Source organism: Triticum urartu, chromosome 2A, assembly GCF_056163025.1.
Source record: "Triticum urartu cultivar PI428250 chromosome 2A, HENAU_Tu73, whole genome shotgun sequence".
NCBI lineage: Eukaryota > Viridiplantae > Streptophyta > Magnoliopsida > Poales > Poaceae > Triticum > Triticum urartu.
In genome coordinates this window covers 190,073,894-190,089,052 of record NC_141874.1, presented here as the reverse complement: position 1 = coordinate 190,089,052, position 15,159 = coordinate 190,073,894, and positions in this window count along the sequence as shown.

Here is a 15,159-nt window from a genome sequence, read left to right as displayed (position 1 = left end):
CTCCACACCACGGGGTCCTGTTCAACCACCCCTCCACGGGCACCCCTCCACCGTCTACTGTTCATCCAGCCCTCCACACCACGGGGTCCTGTTCATCCAGAGGAAATGCCACCGCTCACTGTTCATCCACCCCCCCCGCAACGCTCACTGTTCATCCAATCGACCAGCTTCAGTTAGCAGCAGTAGCGAAGCAATCGCTCGATCGGGTTCAGTTAACAGCCATCGATCGATCGCTCGGGTTCTGTAATGCGTAACCTGCAGTGCAATCGCTTGGGTTCAGTTAGAGCCCAACGCCTCGCTCGGGTTCAGTTAGAGCCAACGCCTCGCACACACACACACGTACATCTACGAGAGAAACGCGCATCGCTCGGCCCATGATCTCCCACCGTAACCGTGAACTCCCCGAAATATTCCTCGCCCTCGCTTCTACCACGGGTTTTTCCGTCATGGACGGCCCAAAGAATGTCATGCAACTGCGTCTCCGGCCCGCCCAGGACGAAAAGCCCATTTTCTGTCATGATTTCTTGTCATAGAAGTAGGAGCCCACCACATCTACGATGATACCGGGTTTTGTCACAATTATCGTCATAGAAGTGTCATATGTATGACAGAAAAAGTTTCATTCGGCCCAAAATGTCACGGATGTGTCTTTTTTTTGTAGTGCATAGCCTCTCCGATGAAGTGTGAGTAGTTTACTTCAGACCTTCGGGTCCATAGTTATTAGCTAGATGGCTTCTTCTCTCTTTTTGGATCTCAATACAAAGTTCTCCCCCTCTCTTGTGGAGATCTATTCGATGTAATCTTCTTTTGCGGTGTGTTTGTTGAGACCGATGAATTGTGGGTTTATGATCAAGTTTATCTATGAACAATATTTGAATCTTCTCTGAATTATTTTATGTATGATTGGTTATCTTTGCAAGTCTCTTCGAATTATCAGTTTGGTTTGGCCTACTAGATTGATCTTTCTTGCAATGGGAGAAGTGCTTAGCTTTGGGTTCAATCTTGCGGTGTCCTTTGCCAGTGACAGTAGGGTCAGCAAGGAACGTATTGTATTGTTGCCATCGATGATAACAAGATGGGGTTTATATCATATTGCATGATTTTATCCCTCTACATCGTGTCTTCTAGCTTAAAGCGTCACTCTGTTCTTTTGAACTTAATACTCTAGATGCATGCTGGATAGCGGTCGGTGTGTGGAGTAATAGTAGTAGATGCAGGCAAGAGTTGGTCTACTTGTCTCAGACATGATGCCTATATACATGATCATACCTACATATTCTCATAACTATACTCAATTCTGTCAATTGCTCAATAGTAATTTGTTTACTCACCGTAATACTTATGCTCTCGAGAGAAGCCACTAGTGAAACCTATGCCCCCCGGGTCTATTTTCCATCATATTATTCTCCAAGCTATTTCCTTTTCTGTTTATTTTGCTTTATTTACTTTGCATCCTTATCATAAAAATACCAAAAATAGTATCTTATCATATCTATCAGATCTCACTTTCGTGAGTGACCATGAAGGGATTGACAACCCCTTTATTGCGTTGGTTGCGAGGATTTTATTTGTTGGTGTAGGTGCGAGGGACTCGTGTGTGGCCTCCTACTGGATTGATACCTTGGTTCTCAAAAACTGAGGGAAATACTTACGCTACTTTGCTGCATCACCCTTTCCTCTTCAAGGGAAAACAAACGCAGTGCTCAAGAGGTAGCAAGAAGGATTTCTGGTGCCGTTGCCAGGGAGTCTACGCAAAAGTCAACATACCAAGTACCCATCACAAACCCGTATCTCCCGCATTACATTATTTTCCATTTGCCTCTTGTTTTCCTCTCCCCCACTTCACCCTTGCCGTTTTATTCGTCCTCTCTCTCCTTCCTCCTTCTCTTTCTCTATTTGCCTCTTTTTGCCCGTCTCTTGTTTGCTCGTGTGTTGGATTGCTTGCTTGTCACGATGGCTCAAGATAATACCAAACTGTATGTCTTTACTAATACCAACAACAATTATTTTATTAGCACTCCCATTGCTCCTCTTACCGATGCTAAATCTTGTGAAATTAATGCTGCTTTGCTGAATCTTGTCATGAAAGATCCGTTTTCCGGCCTTCCTAGTGAAGACGCCGTTACCCATCTAAACAACTTTGTTGATTTATGTGATATGAAAAGAAGAAAGATGTGGACAACGATATTGTTAAATTGAAGCTATTTCCTTTTTCGCTTAGAGATCGTGCTAAAGCTTGGTTTTCGTCTTTGCCTAAAAGTAGTATTGATTCATGGAATAAGTGGAAAGATGCTTTTATCTCCAAGTATTTTCCTCCTGCTAAGATCATCTCTCTTAGAAACGATATCATGAATTTTAATCAACTTGATCATGAACATGTTACACAAGCTTGGGAGAGGATGAAATTAATGATACGTAATTTCCCTACACATGGTTTAAATTTATGGATGATTATACAATTTTTTATGCCGGATTGAATTTTGCTTCTACAAATCTTTTAGATTTGGCCGCGGAGGAAATTTTATGGAAATCACTTTAGGAGAAGCCACTAAACTCCTAGATAATATTATGGTTAATTATTCTCAATGGCATACTGAAAGATCTACTAATAAGAAAGTGCATGCGATAGAAGAAATTAATGTTTTGAGTGGAAAGATGGATGATCTTATGAAATTATTTGCTAATAAAAGTGTTTCTTCTGATCCTAATGATATGCCTTTGTCTACTTTGATTGAGAATACTAATGAATCTATGGATGTGAATTTTGTTGGTAGGAATAATTTTGTTAACAATGCGTATAGAGGAAACTTTAATCCTAGGCCGTATCCTAGTAATTCCTCTAATAATTATGGTAATTCCTACAACAATTCTTATGGAAATTTTTAATAATATACCCTCTGATTTTGAATCTAATATTAAAGAATTTATTACTCCACAAAAGAATTTCAATGCTTTGATTGAAGAAAAATTGCTTAAGATTGATGAGTTGGCTAGGAACGTTGATAGAATTTCTCTTGATATTGATTCTTTGAAACTTAGATCTATTCCACCTAAGCATGATATCAATGAGTCTCTCAAAGCCATGATAATTTCCATTGATGAGTGCAAAGAAAGAACCGCTAGGATGCGTGCTAGGAAAGATTGCTTTATAAAAGCGCGTTCTTCTAGTTTCCATGATAATAAATATGAAGATCTAAAAGTTATTGATGTGTTCCCTATTAAACCTTTGTTTTGCAATATGAATCTTGATAATGATGGGACTGAATATGATCCACCTTTACCTAGAAGACGTTCCAAAAATTCGGAGTCTTTAGATCTTGATGCTAAAATTGTTAAAAGTGGGATTGAAGAAGTCAAAACTTTAAATATCGATGAACCCGCTATTTTGGATCTCAAAGAATTTAATTATGATAATAGCTCTTTGATAGATTGTATTTCCTTGTTGCAATCCCGGCTAAATTCTCCTCATGCTTATAGTCAAAATAAAGCCTTTACCAAACATATCGTTGATGCTTTAATGCAATCATATGAAGAAAAACTTGAGTTAGAAGTTTCTATCCCTTTCATAAGGGGCTGATTTGGATCCACATGTTTCATGCTATGGTTAGGTTTACCTTAATACTTTTGTTGTAGTTGCGGATGCTTGCAATAGAGGTTAATCATAAGTGGGATGCTTGTCCAAGTAAGGGCAGCACCCAAGCACCCGTCCACCCACATACCAAATTATCAAAGTACCGAACGCGAATCATATGAACGTGATGAAAACTAGCTTGACGATATTCCCATGTGTCCTCGGGAGCGCTTTACATCATATAAGAGTTTGTCCAGGCTTGTCCTTTGCTACAAAAAGGATTGGTCCACCTTGCTGCACTTTATTTACTTTTGTTACTTGTTACTCGTTACAAATTATCCTATCACAAAACTATCTGTTACCTATTATTTCAGTGCTTGTAGAGAATACCTTACTGAAAACCGCTTATCATTTCCTTCTGCTCCTCGACACTCTTACTTATCGAAAGGACTACGATAGATCCCCTATACTTGTGGGTCATCAAGACTCTTTTTTGGCACCGTTGCCGGGGAGTGAAGCGCCTTTGGTAGGTGGAACTTGGTAAGGAAAAATTTATATAGTGTGCTGAAATTTACTGTCACTTGTTACTATGGAAAGTAATCCTCTGAGGAGCTTGTTCGGGGTATCTTCACCCCAACCAATAGAGCGAAGAGTTGCTCCTCAACCTACTGAACCTACTAAAAATGAAAATGTCTGCTTCGAAATTCCTTCGGGTATGAAAAACTGCTAGCTATTCCTTTTGCAGGAGATGGAACAAAGCATCCTGATGAGCAACTAATATATGTGGATGAAGTTTGTGGATTATTTAAGCTTGCAGGTGTGCCCGGAGATGTTATTGAAAAGAAGGTCTTCCCTTTATCTTTGAAGGGAGATGCATTGAAATGGTATAGGCTATGTGATGATACGGGGTCATGGAACTACAAACAATTGAAATTGGAATTTCATTAGAAGTTTTATCCTATGCATCTTGTTCATCGTGATCGCAATTATATATATAATTTCTGGCCTTGCGAAGGAGAAAGCATCGCTCAAGCTTGGGGGAGGCTTAAATCAATGTTATATTCATGCCCCAATCATGAGCTCTCAAGAGAAATGATTATTCAAAATTTATATGCTCGGCTTTCTGATAACAATCGCACCATGCTCGATACTTCTTGTGCTGGCTCTTTTATGACGAAGACTATTAAATTCAAATGGGATTTACTGGAAAGAATTAAACGCAACTCTGAAGATTGGGACCTCGACAAAGGTAAGGAGTCAGGTATGACACCTAAGTTTGATGGTGTTAAATCTTTTATGGATACTGATGTTTTCCGTAAATTTAGCAGTAAATATGGACTTGACTCTGAGATAGTAGCTTCTTTCTGTGAATCTTTTGCTACTCATGTTGATCTCCCTAGGGATAAGTGGTTTAAATATCATCCTCCCATAGAAGTAAAAGTAGCTACACCTATTAAAGTTGAAGAAAAGACTATCACTTATAATGATCCTATTGTTCCTACTGCTTATGTTGAGAAACCACCTTTTCCTGTTAGGATAAAAGATCATGCTAAAGGTTCAATTGTGGTTCGTAAAAGCAATACTAGAACTTATACACCTCCTGAGCAAGTTAAAGTTGAACCTAATATTGCTATTGTTAAAGATCTCTTATCTGATAATATTGATGGGCATGCTATTTATTTCTGTGATGAAACTGCTAGAATTGCTAAACCTTGTGCTAAAGATAAACCTAGATCTTTGGTAGGCATGCCTGTTATTTCTGTTAAAATAGGATATCATTGTTATCATGGCTTATGTGATATGGGTGCTAGTGCTAGTGCAATACCCATTGACTTATACAGAGAAATTATGCATGATATTGCACCTGTTGAGTTAGAAGATATTGATGTCACAACTAAACTTGCCAATAGAGATACTATTTCAACAATGTGAATTGTTAGAGATGTTGAAGTCTTGTGTGGGAAAACTAAATATCCTGCTGATTTTCTTGTTCTTGGCTCCCCACAAGATAGCTTTTGTCCCATTATATTCGGTAGACCCTTCTTGAACACTATTAATGCTAGGATAGATTGCAAAAAGGATGTGGTTACTATTGGTTTAGGTGATATGTCTCATGAATTTAATTTCTCTAAATTTCATAGACAACACCGTGAAGAGGAATTGCCTAGTAAAGATGAAATTATTGGTCTTGCTTCTATTGCCGTGCGTCCCAGTGATCCTTTAGAACAATATTTGCTAGACCATGAAAATGATATGTTTATGAATGAAAGAAGGGAAATAGATGAAGTATTCTTTAAACAAGAACCCATCCTGAAACACAATTTGCCTGTTGAAATCCTAGGGGATCCTCCTCCACCCAAGGGTGATCCCGCGTTTGAGCTTAAACCGTTACCTGGTACTCTTAAATATGCTTATCTTGATGAGAAAAAGATATATCCTGTTATCATTAGTGCTAACCTTTCAAAGCATGAAGAAGAGAGATTATTGAAAAATCTGAAGAAGCATCGTGCTGCTATTGGATATACTCTTGATGATCTTAAGGGCATTAGTCCCACTCTATGTCAACACAAAATAAATTTAGAGGAAGATGCCAAACCAGTTCGTGATCATCAACGACGGCTGAATCCTAAGATGAAGGAAATGGTAAGGAAGGAAATACTAAAGCTTCTTGAGGCAGGTATAATTTATCCCGTTGCTGATAGTCAGTGGGTAAGTCCCGTCCATTGCGTCCCTAAGAAGGGAGGTATTACTGTCGTTCCTAATGATAAAGATGAGTTGCTCCTGCAAAGAACTATTACAAGTTATAGGATGGTAATTGATTTCCGAAAATTAAATAAAGCTAGTAAAAAAGATCATTACCCCTTACCTTTTATCGATCAAATGCTAGAAAGATTATCCAAACATACACATTTTTGCTTTCTAGATGGTTATTCTGGTTTCTCTCAAATACCCATGTCAGCCAATGATCAATCAAAGACTACTTTTACTTGCCGTTTCGATACTTTTGCTTATAGATGTATGCCTTTTGGTTTATGTAATGCACCTGCTACCTTTCAAAGATGCATGATGGCTATATTCTCTGACTTTTGTGAAAAGATTTGTGAGGTTTTCATGGATGATTTTTCCATCTATGGATCCTCTTTTGATGATTGCTTAAGCAACCTTGATCGAGTTTTGTAGAGATGTGAAGAAACTAATCTTGTTTTGAATTGGGAAAAGTGCCACTTTATGGTTAATGAAGGTATTGTCTTGGGGCATAAAGTTTCTGAAAGAGGTATTGAAGTTGATAAAGCTAAGGTTGATGCTATTGAAAAGATGCCATGTCCCAAGGACATCAAAGGTATAAGAAGTTTCCTTGGTCACGCCAGTTTTTATAGGAGGTTCATTAAGGACTTCTCAAAAATTTCTCGGCCTCTGACTAATCTATTACAAAAGATATACCATTTGTTTTTTATGATGATTGTGTAGAAGCATTTGAAATACTTAAGAAAGCATTGATCTCTGCACCTATTGTTCAGCCACCTGATTGGAATTTACCTTTTGAAATTATGTGTGATGCTAGTGATTATGCTGTAGGTGCTATTCTAGGGCAAAGAGTTGATAAGAAATTAAATGTTATTCAATATGCTAGTAAAACTCTAGACAATGCTTAAAGAAATTATGCTACTACTGAAAACGAATTCTTAGCAGTTGTATTTGCTTGTGATAAGTTTAGACCTTATATTGTTGATTCTAAAGTAACTATTCACACGGATCATGCTGCTATTAAATATCTTATGGAAAAGAAGGATGCTAAACCTAGAATTATTAGATGGATTCTCTTGCTACAAGAATTTGATTTGCATATCATTGATAGAAAGGGAGCTGAGAACCCCGTTGCAGACAACTTGTCTAGGTTAGAAAATGTTCTTAATGACCCACTACCTATTGATGATAGCTTTCCTGATGAACAATTAAATGTCATAAATGCTTCTCACACTGCTCCATGGTATGCTGATTATGCTAATTATATTGTTGCTAAATTTATACCACCTAGTTTCACATACCAGCAAAAGAAAAAGTTCTTCTATGATTTGAGACATTAATTTTGGGATGACCCACACCTTTATAAAGAAGGAGTAGATGGTGTTATTAGATGTTGTGTACCTGAGCATGAACAAGAACAGATCCGACGCAAGTGTCACTCCGAGGCTTATGGAGGACACCATGCTGGAGATTGAACTGCACACAAGGTATTGCAATCCGGTTTTTATTGGCCTACTCTCTTCAAGGATGCCCGCAAGTTTGTCTTGTCTTGTGATGAATGTCAAAGAATTGGTAATATTAGTAGACGTCAAGAAATTCCTATGAATTATTCACTTGTTATTGAACCATTTGATGTTTGGGGCTTTGATTATATGGGACATTTTCCTGCCTCTAATGGATATACACATATTTTAGTTGCTGTTGATTACATTACTAAGTGGGTAGAAGCTATTCCAACTAGTAGTGTTGATCATAACACCTCCATTAAGATGCTTAAAGAAGTTATTTTTCCAAGGTTTGAAGTCCCTAGATATTTAATGACTGATGGTGGTTCACATTTTATTCATAGTGCTTTCCACAAAATGCTTGCTAAATATGATGTTAATCATAGAATTGCATCTCCTTATCACCCGCAGTCTAGTGGTCAAGTAGAATTGAGTAATAGAGAACTCAAATTAATTTTGCAAAAGACTGTTAATAGATCTAGAAAGAATTGGTCCAAGAAACTTGATGCATTATGGGCCTATAGAACTGCATATAAAAATCCTATGGGTATGTCTCGGTATAAAATGGTTTATGGAAAAGCATGTCACTTACCTCTCGAACTAGAACATAAGGCTTATTGGGCTATTAAAGAGATCAATTATGATTTCAAACTTGCCGGTGAGAAGAGGTGATTTGATATTAGCTCACTTGATGAATGGAGAACCCAAGCCTACGAAAATGCCAAATTATTGAAAGAAAAAGTTAAAAGATGGCATGACAAAAGGATACAAAACCGTGAGTTTAATGTAGGTGATTATGTATTGCTATACAACTCTCGTTTAAGATTTTTTGCAGGAAAACTTCTCTCTAAATGGGAAGGTCCTTACGTTATCGAGGAGGACTACCGTTCTGGTGCCATAAAAATCAACAACTTCAAAGGCACAAATCCGAAGGTGGTGAACGGTCAAAGAATTAAACATTATATCTCAGGTAATCCTATAAATGTTGAAACTAATGTTATTGAAACCGTAACCCCGGAGGAATACATAAGGGACACTTTCTGGAACGTTTCAGACTCCGAAAAGGAATATGTATGTGGTACGTAAGTAAACCGACTCCAAAATAGTTCTAATGGCAATTTTCTTCCATTTTGGAATATTTAGAAAAATAGAAAAATAAGAAGCAGTCCGGGAAGGACACGAGGGCTCCATGAGGGTGGAGGGCTTGCCCTACCCCCTGGGCGCGCCCCTACCTCGTGGGCACCTCGTGTGCTCTCCGGACTCCGTTTTCTTACACAACACGTATTTTGGTTAGTAAAAATTCATTATATAATCCCCCGGAGGTTTTGGTTCCCGTATCACGCAAAAATCACCTGTCTTTGTTTCGAGCTGTTTTCTGACAGATCCAGGTCATCATGTCATCTTCAAGTGCCCCCCAAGGACCAGTTCTTCGAGAAGGTCATCAACCCCTACCTCGCGGAAGTGCTGCAACACCCTCAAACCATTGAGATGCGTGAGGTGTTGTTGCACATCCGCGATGTTGAGGGACCAAGGAAGACCGGAAGCACGGAGGCAAGGCTCGAGGCATTGGAGCAAGAAGTTTACAAGTGTTAGGAGATGGTGGAGCGTGGGCTCGATTCCAATCACATTATGATCACAAAGTTCACCAACAACCACAAGCTGGACGTCAAGGACATTGGGGAGGGCATCTTCAAGCTTCATGAGAAAATCGAGCACCTCCAAGCCGAGATCTATGACCTGCGAAATCAAAACTGTGAGTATGAATATAGATTCAAGAGGATGAGTTTGGTTGCAGATTTGAGGTTTCAGGAGACTTGATCATCCTTCTATGATGGTGAACCTATGCCTTGGAAGAAGGACGACAAGCCTACCCCATCAACAAAACCATCACCTTCTTCACCAACAAAGAAGAATTGAGTATCTGGTATGGGCACTCCCCTAGGCAACTGCCAAGCTTGGGGGAGTGCCCCGGTATCGTATCACCATCACTTTTATCTTTACCGTTTTCTTAGTTCGATCCTTTTGGTAATATCTTGATCTAGTAGAATAAAAGCTTTTAGTATGATCTAGTTGTGAGTTTTGCTTTATGATCCTTCTATGTAATCGAGTCCGTGAGCTATATATAATAAAGATTAGTGTTGAGTCAAGGGCTTGATTATTTTGCCATGATCTTGAGTGAATAAAAGAATAAAAATAAACAAAGAGATCATATGGATCTTATGGAGAGTAATGAGCTCACATAGAAAGAGTATGATGAACAAAAGTTGTTGAGAGTTGACAAACATAGTTTTGGTCATCGTTGCAATTAATAGGAAGTAATAAAGAAGGAGAGGTCTTTACATATAAATATACTATCTTGGACATCTTTTATGATTGTGAGCACTCATTAAAATATGACATGCTAAAGAGTTGACATTGGACAAGGAAGACAACGTAATGGGTTATGTTTTCTTGCATCTAAGATAAATTATATTGTCTTGGATCATCCAACATGATTGAGCTTGCCTTTCCCCCTCATGCTCATGCTAGCCAAATTCTTTGCACCAAGTAGAGATACTACTTGTTCTTCCAAACACCCTTGAACCAGTTTTGCCATGAGAGTCCACCATACCTACCTATGGATTGAATAAGATCCTTCAAGTAAGTTGTCATCGGTGCAAGCAATAAAAATTGCTCTCTAAATATGTATGACTTATTAGTGTGGGAGAAAATAAACTTTATACGATCGTGTGATATGGAAGAAATAAAAGCGACGAACTGCATAATAAAGGTCCATATCACAAGTGGCAATATAAAGTGACGTTCTTTCGCATTAAGATTTTGTGCATCCAACCATAAAAGTGCATGAGAACCTTTTCTTCCCTCTGCGAAGGGCCTATCTTTCACTTTTATCTCCTACCTTACATAAGAGTCATGGTGATCTTCACCCTTCCTTTTTACATTTTATCTTTTGGCAAGCACAACATGTTGGAAAGATCCTGATATATATGGCTAATTGGATGCGATTTTTCATGAATTATTATTGTTGACATTACCCTTGAGGTAAAACATTGGGAGGCAAAACTATAAGCCCCTATCTTTCTCTGTGTCCGATTAAAACTCCATACCCATAAGTATTGCGTGAGTGTTAGCAATTGTGAAAGACTATATGATAGTTGAGTATGTGGACTTGCTAAAAAGCTCTTATGTTGACTCTTTCCTATGTTATGATAAATTGCAATTGCTCCAATGACTGAGATTATAGTTTGTTAGTTGCCAATGAAGTTTATGATTCATACTTGAAATTGTGATTGAATTATTACTCTAGCATAAGAGATCATATGACAATAATTATATAAGTTGTTGTTCTAAGAATGATCATGATGCCCTCATGTCCGTATTTTATTTTTATCGACACCTCTATCTCTAAACATGTGGACATATTTTTTGATTTCGGCTTTCGCTTGAGGACAAGCGAGGTCTAAGCTTGGGGGAGTTGATATGTCCATTTTGCATCATGCTTTTATATCGATATTTATTGCATTATCGGCTGTTATTACACATTATGTCACAATACTTATGCCTATTCTCTCTTATTTTACAAGGTTTACATAAAGAGAGAGAATGCCGGTAGCTGGGATTCTGGGCTGGAAAAGGAGCAAATATTAGAGACCTATTCTACACAGCTCCAAAATTCCTGAAACTTCACGGAAGACGTTTTCAGAATATATAAAAAATACTGAGCACAAGAAGTTCACCAAGGGGCCATAAAATTCTTACGTTAAAGAATGAATAAAATCTCCCCAAGTAGGATTCGAACCTATGACCAGTCAGTTAACAGCCAACCACTCTACCACTGAGCTACTGAGGAACAAGGGGGGATTCGACCTCCTAGAGTTCAACTCCCGCTCTCAACCCATGTTTGAAGTCATTACCCTTAACCGTAAGGAGGGGGATGCCTAAGGCTAGGCTTGCGACTGGAGTGAAGTCATAACAAGGTAGCCGTACTGGAAGGTGCGGCTGGATCACCTCCTTTTCAGGGAGAGCTAATGCTTATGCTTATTGGGTATCCCTCCGTCACCCCAGAATGAAAGGGGTGATCTCGTAGTTCTTGGTCTGTGAAGATGCGTTGTTAGGTGCTCCATTTTCCCATTGAGGACGAACCTCAACCTGTGCTCGAGAGATAGCTCTCCGACTAAAAAATCTACGGTTCCTAATGGAATAGGTAACAAAGCCACTTTGCCACCTAGTGCTACTAACTCGCCGCCTCCCCACGTTAAGCTAGTACTTGTTGTTGCACCAGGAGCTGTTACGCCAGGCGCAGGCGCTGATGAGCACATTGAACTATCCATGTGGCTGAGAGCCATCACAGCCCAGGCACAACGACCTGTTTAAAAGGGAACCATAGAAACGATGGAACCCACTATTTTTTTAGTATTATTAGAATGAATTTGTTATTTCGTATAGAAATAACTGAACGGAGAACTAAGGAATCTGTTAGAAATGTTTTGAAATGGATATTGTTCTCTCTTTGATCAGGGATTGCTATATGAAAAGAAGTGGAGTTTGAAAAAGGGAACGGAATGCTCAAACCGGAACTGCTAGAGGAACGAATTTTCAATAGCATAACTTGGGCTCCTATAATATGGCGCCCTTGGGACAATCTATTTGATTGCAGGGTTTTGTTCCGAAGCAAAGATATCCGCGGAGGCCGGTTCGTTCGTCCTATTCTGATATTCAGGACCAAGAGGTACTGGATTCTCTTTCGGATAGGCCCTGAAAGGATAAGAAAGGCTGAATCTGTTCCCATGCAATAGTCAAGAATTATTGACGGTATCTAGCCGGAACAACCTGTTCTTCCTGAATACATTGATTCAAGGACAAAGAATTTCCTGCTTTCCCCCAGGCAAGTTACCTTATATTTATAACGCTTTGGTAGTCCAGAGTAGAGACACTTCCGATAAGCAAATTAATGTGACTTGTGAGGTACAACAATTATTAGGAAATAATCGAGTTAGAGCTGTAGCTATGAGTGCTACAGACAGGTTGATGAGAGGAATGGACCCTACCTACGAGGGTGGGGGGCGCGCCCTACCCCCTAGGCGCGCCCCTACCTCGTGGGCCCCCTGGTGGCCCTCCGATGGCCATCTTCTTCTATATGGAGTCTTTCGATGAGGAAAACAAATCATAAGCCATCTTTCTGGACGAGACTCCACCCCCACGAGGCGGAACCTTGGCGGAACCAATCTAGGGCTCTGGCGGAGCTGTTCTGCTGGGGATACTTCCCTCCGGGAGGGGGAAATCATCACCATCGTCATCACCAACGCTCCTCTCATTGGGAGAGGGCAATCTCCATCAACATCTTCACCAGCACAATCTCCTCTCAAAACCCTAGTTCATCTCTTGTATCCAATTCTTGCCTCCAAGTCTGGGATTGGTACCTGTGGGTTGCTAGTAGTGTTAATTACTTCTTGTAGTTGATGCTAGTTGGTTTATTTGGTGGAAGATCATATGTTCAGATCCTATATGCATATTAATACCCCTCTGATTATGAACATGAATATGCTTTGTGAGTAGTTACGTTTATTCCTGAGGACATGGGAGAAGTCTTGCTATTAGCAGTCATGTGAATTTGGTATTCGTTCGATATTTTGATGAGATGTATGTTGTCTCTCCTCTAGTGGTGTTATGTGAACTTCGACTACATGACACTTCACCATTATTTGGGCCTAGAGGAAGGCATTGGGAAGTAATAAGTAGATGATGGGTTGCTAGAGTGACAGAAGCTTAAACCCTAGTTTATGCGTTGCTTCGTAAGGGGCTGATTTGGATCCACATGTTTCATGCTATGGTTAGGTTTAGCTTAATACTTTTGTTGTAGTTGCGGATGCTTGCAATAGAGGTTAATCATAAGTGGGATGCTTGTCCAAGTAAGGGCAGCACCCAAGCACTGGTCCACCCACATACCAAATTATCAAAGTACCGAACGCGAATCATATGAACGTGATGAAAACTAGCTTGACGATATTCCCATGTGTCCTCGGGAGCGCTTTACATCATATAAGAGTTTGTCCAGGCTTGTCCTTTGCTACAAAAAGGATTGGGCCACCTTGCTGCACTTTATTTACTTTTGTTACTTGTTACTCGTTACAAATTATCCTATCACAGAACTATCTGTTACCTATTATTTCAGTGCTTGCAGGGAATACCTTACTGAAAACCGCTTATAATTTCCTTCTGCTCCTCGTTGGGTTCGACACTCTTACTTATCGAAAGGACAACGATAGATCCCCTATACTTGTGGGTCATCAAGTACCTTGAAGTGGTGTTTTGTTTTCTTTCGCTAACGGAGCTCACGATATTTTCTACTTTAAGTTTTGTGTTGTGAAGTTTTCAAGTTTTGGGTAAAATATTTGATGGATTATGGAACAAGGAGTGGCAAGAGCCTAAGCTTGGGGATGCCCATGGCACCCCAAGATAATCTAAGGACACCTAAAAGCCCAAGCTTGGGGATGCCCTGGAAGGCATCCCCTCTTTCGTCTACTTCCATCGGTAACTTTACTTGGAGCTATATTTTTATTCACCACATGATATGTGTTTTGCTTGGAGCGTCTTGTATTATTTGAGTCTTTATTTGTTAGTTTTCCACAATCATCCTTGCTGTACACACCTTTTGAGAGAGACACACATGATTCGGAAACTGTTAGAATACTCTATGTTCTTCACTTATATCTTTTGAGTTATATAGTTTTTGCTCTAGTGCTTCACTTATATCTTTTAGGGCATGGTGGTGGATTTGTTTTATAGAAACTATTGTTATCTCATGCTTCACTTAGATTATTTTGAGAGTCCTACAAACCAGCGTGGTAATTTTCTTTAATTATGTTAGGCATTCAATATGAATATTATTTTTTCTTAAGAGTGTGTTGAACACTATGAGAAGTTTGATACTTGATAATTGTTTTGAGATATGGAGATGGTGATGTTAGATTCATGCTAGTTGAGTAGTTATAAATTTGAGAAATACTTGTGTTGAAGTTTGTGATTCCCGTAGCATGCACGCATGGTGAACCGTTATGTGATGAAGTCGGAGCATGATTTATTTATTGATTGTCTTCCTTATGAGTGGCGGTCGGGGACGAGCGATGGTCTTTTCCTACCAATCTATTCCCCTAGGAGCATGCACATAATACTTTGCTTCGATAACTAATAGATTTTTGCAATAAGTATATGAGTTCTTTATGACTAATGTTGGGTCCATGGATCATACGCACTTTCTTCCTTCCACCATTGCTAGCCTCTCTAATACCGCGCACCTTTTGCCGGTATCATACACCCACCATATACCTTCCTCAAAAC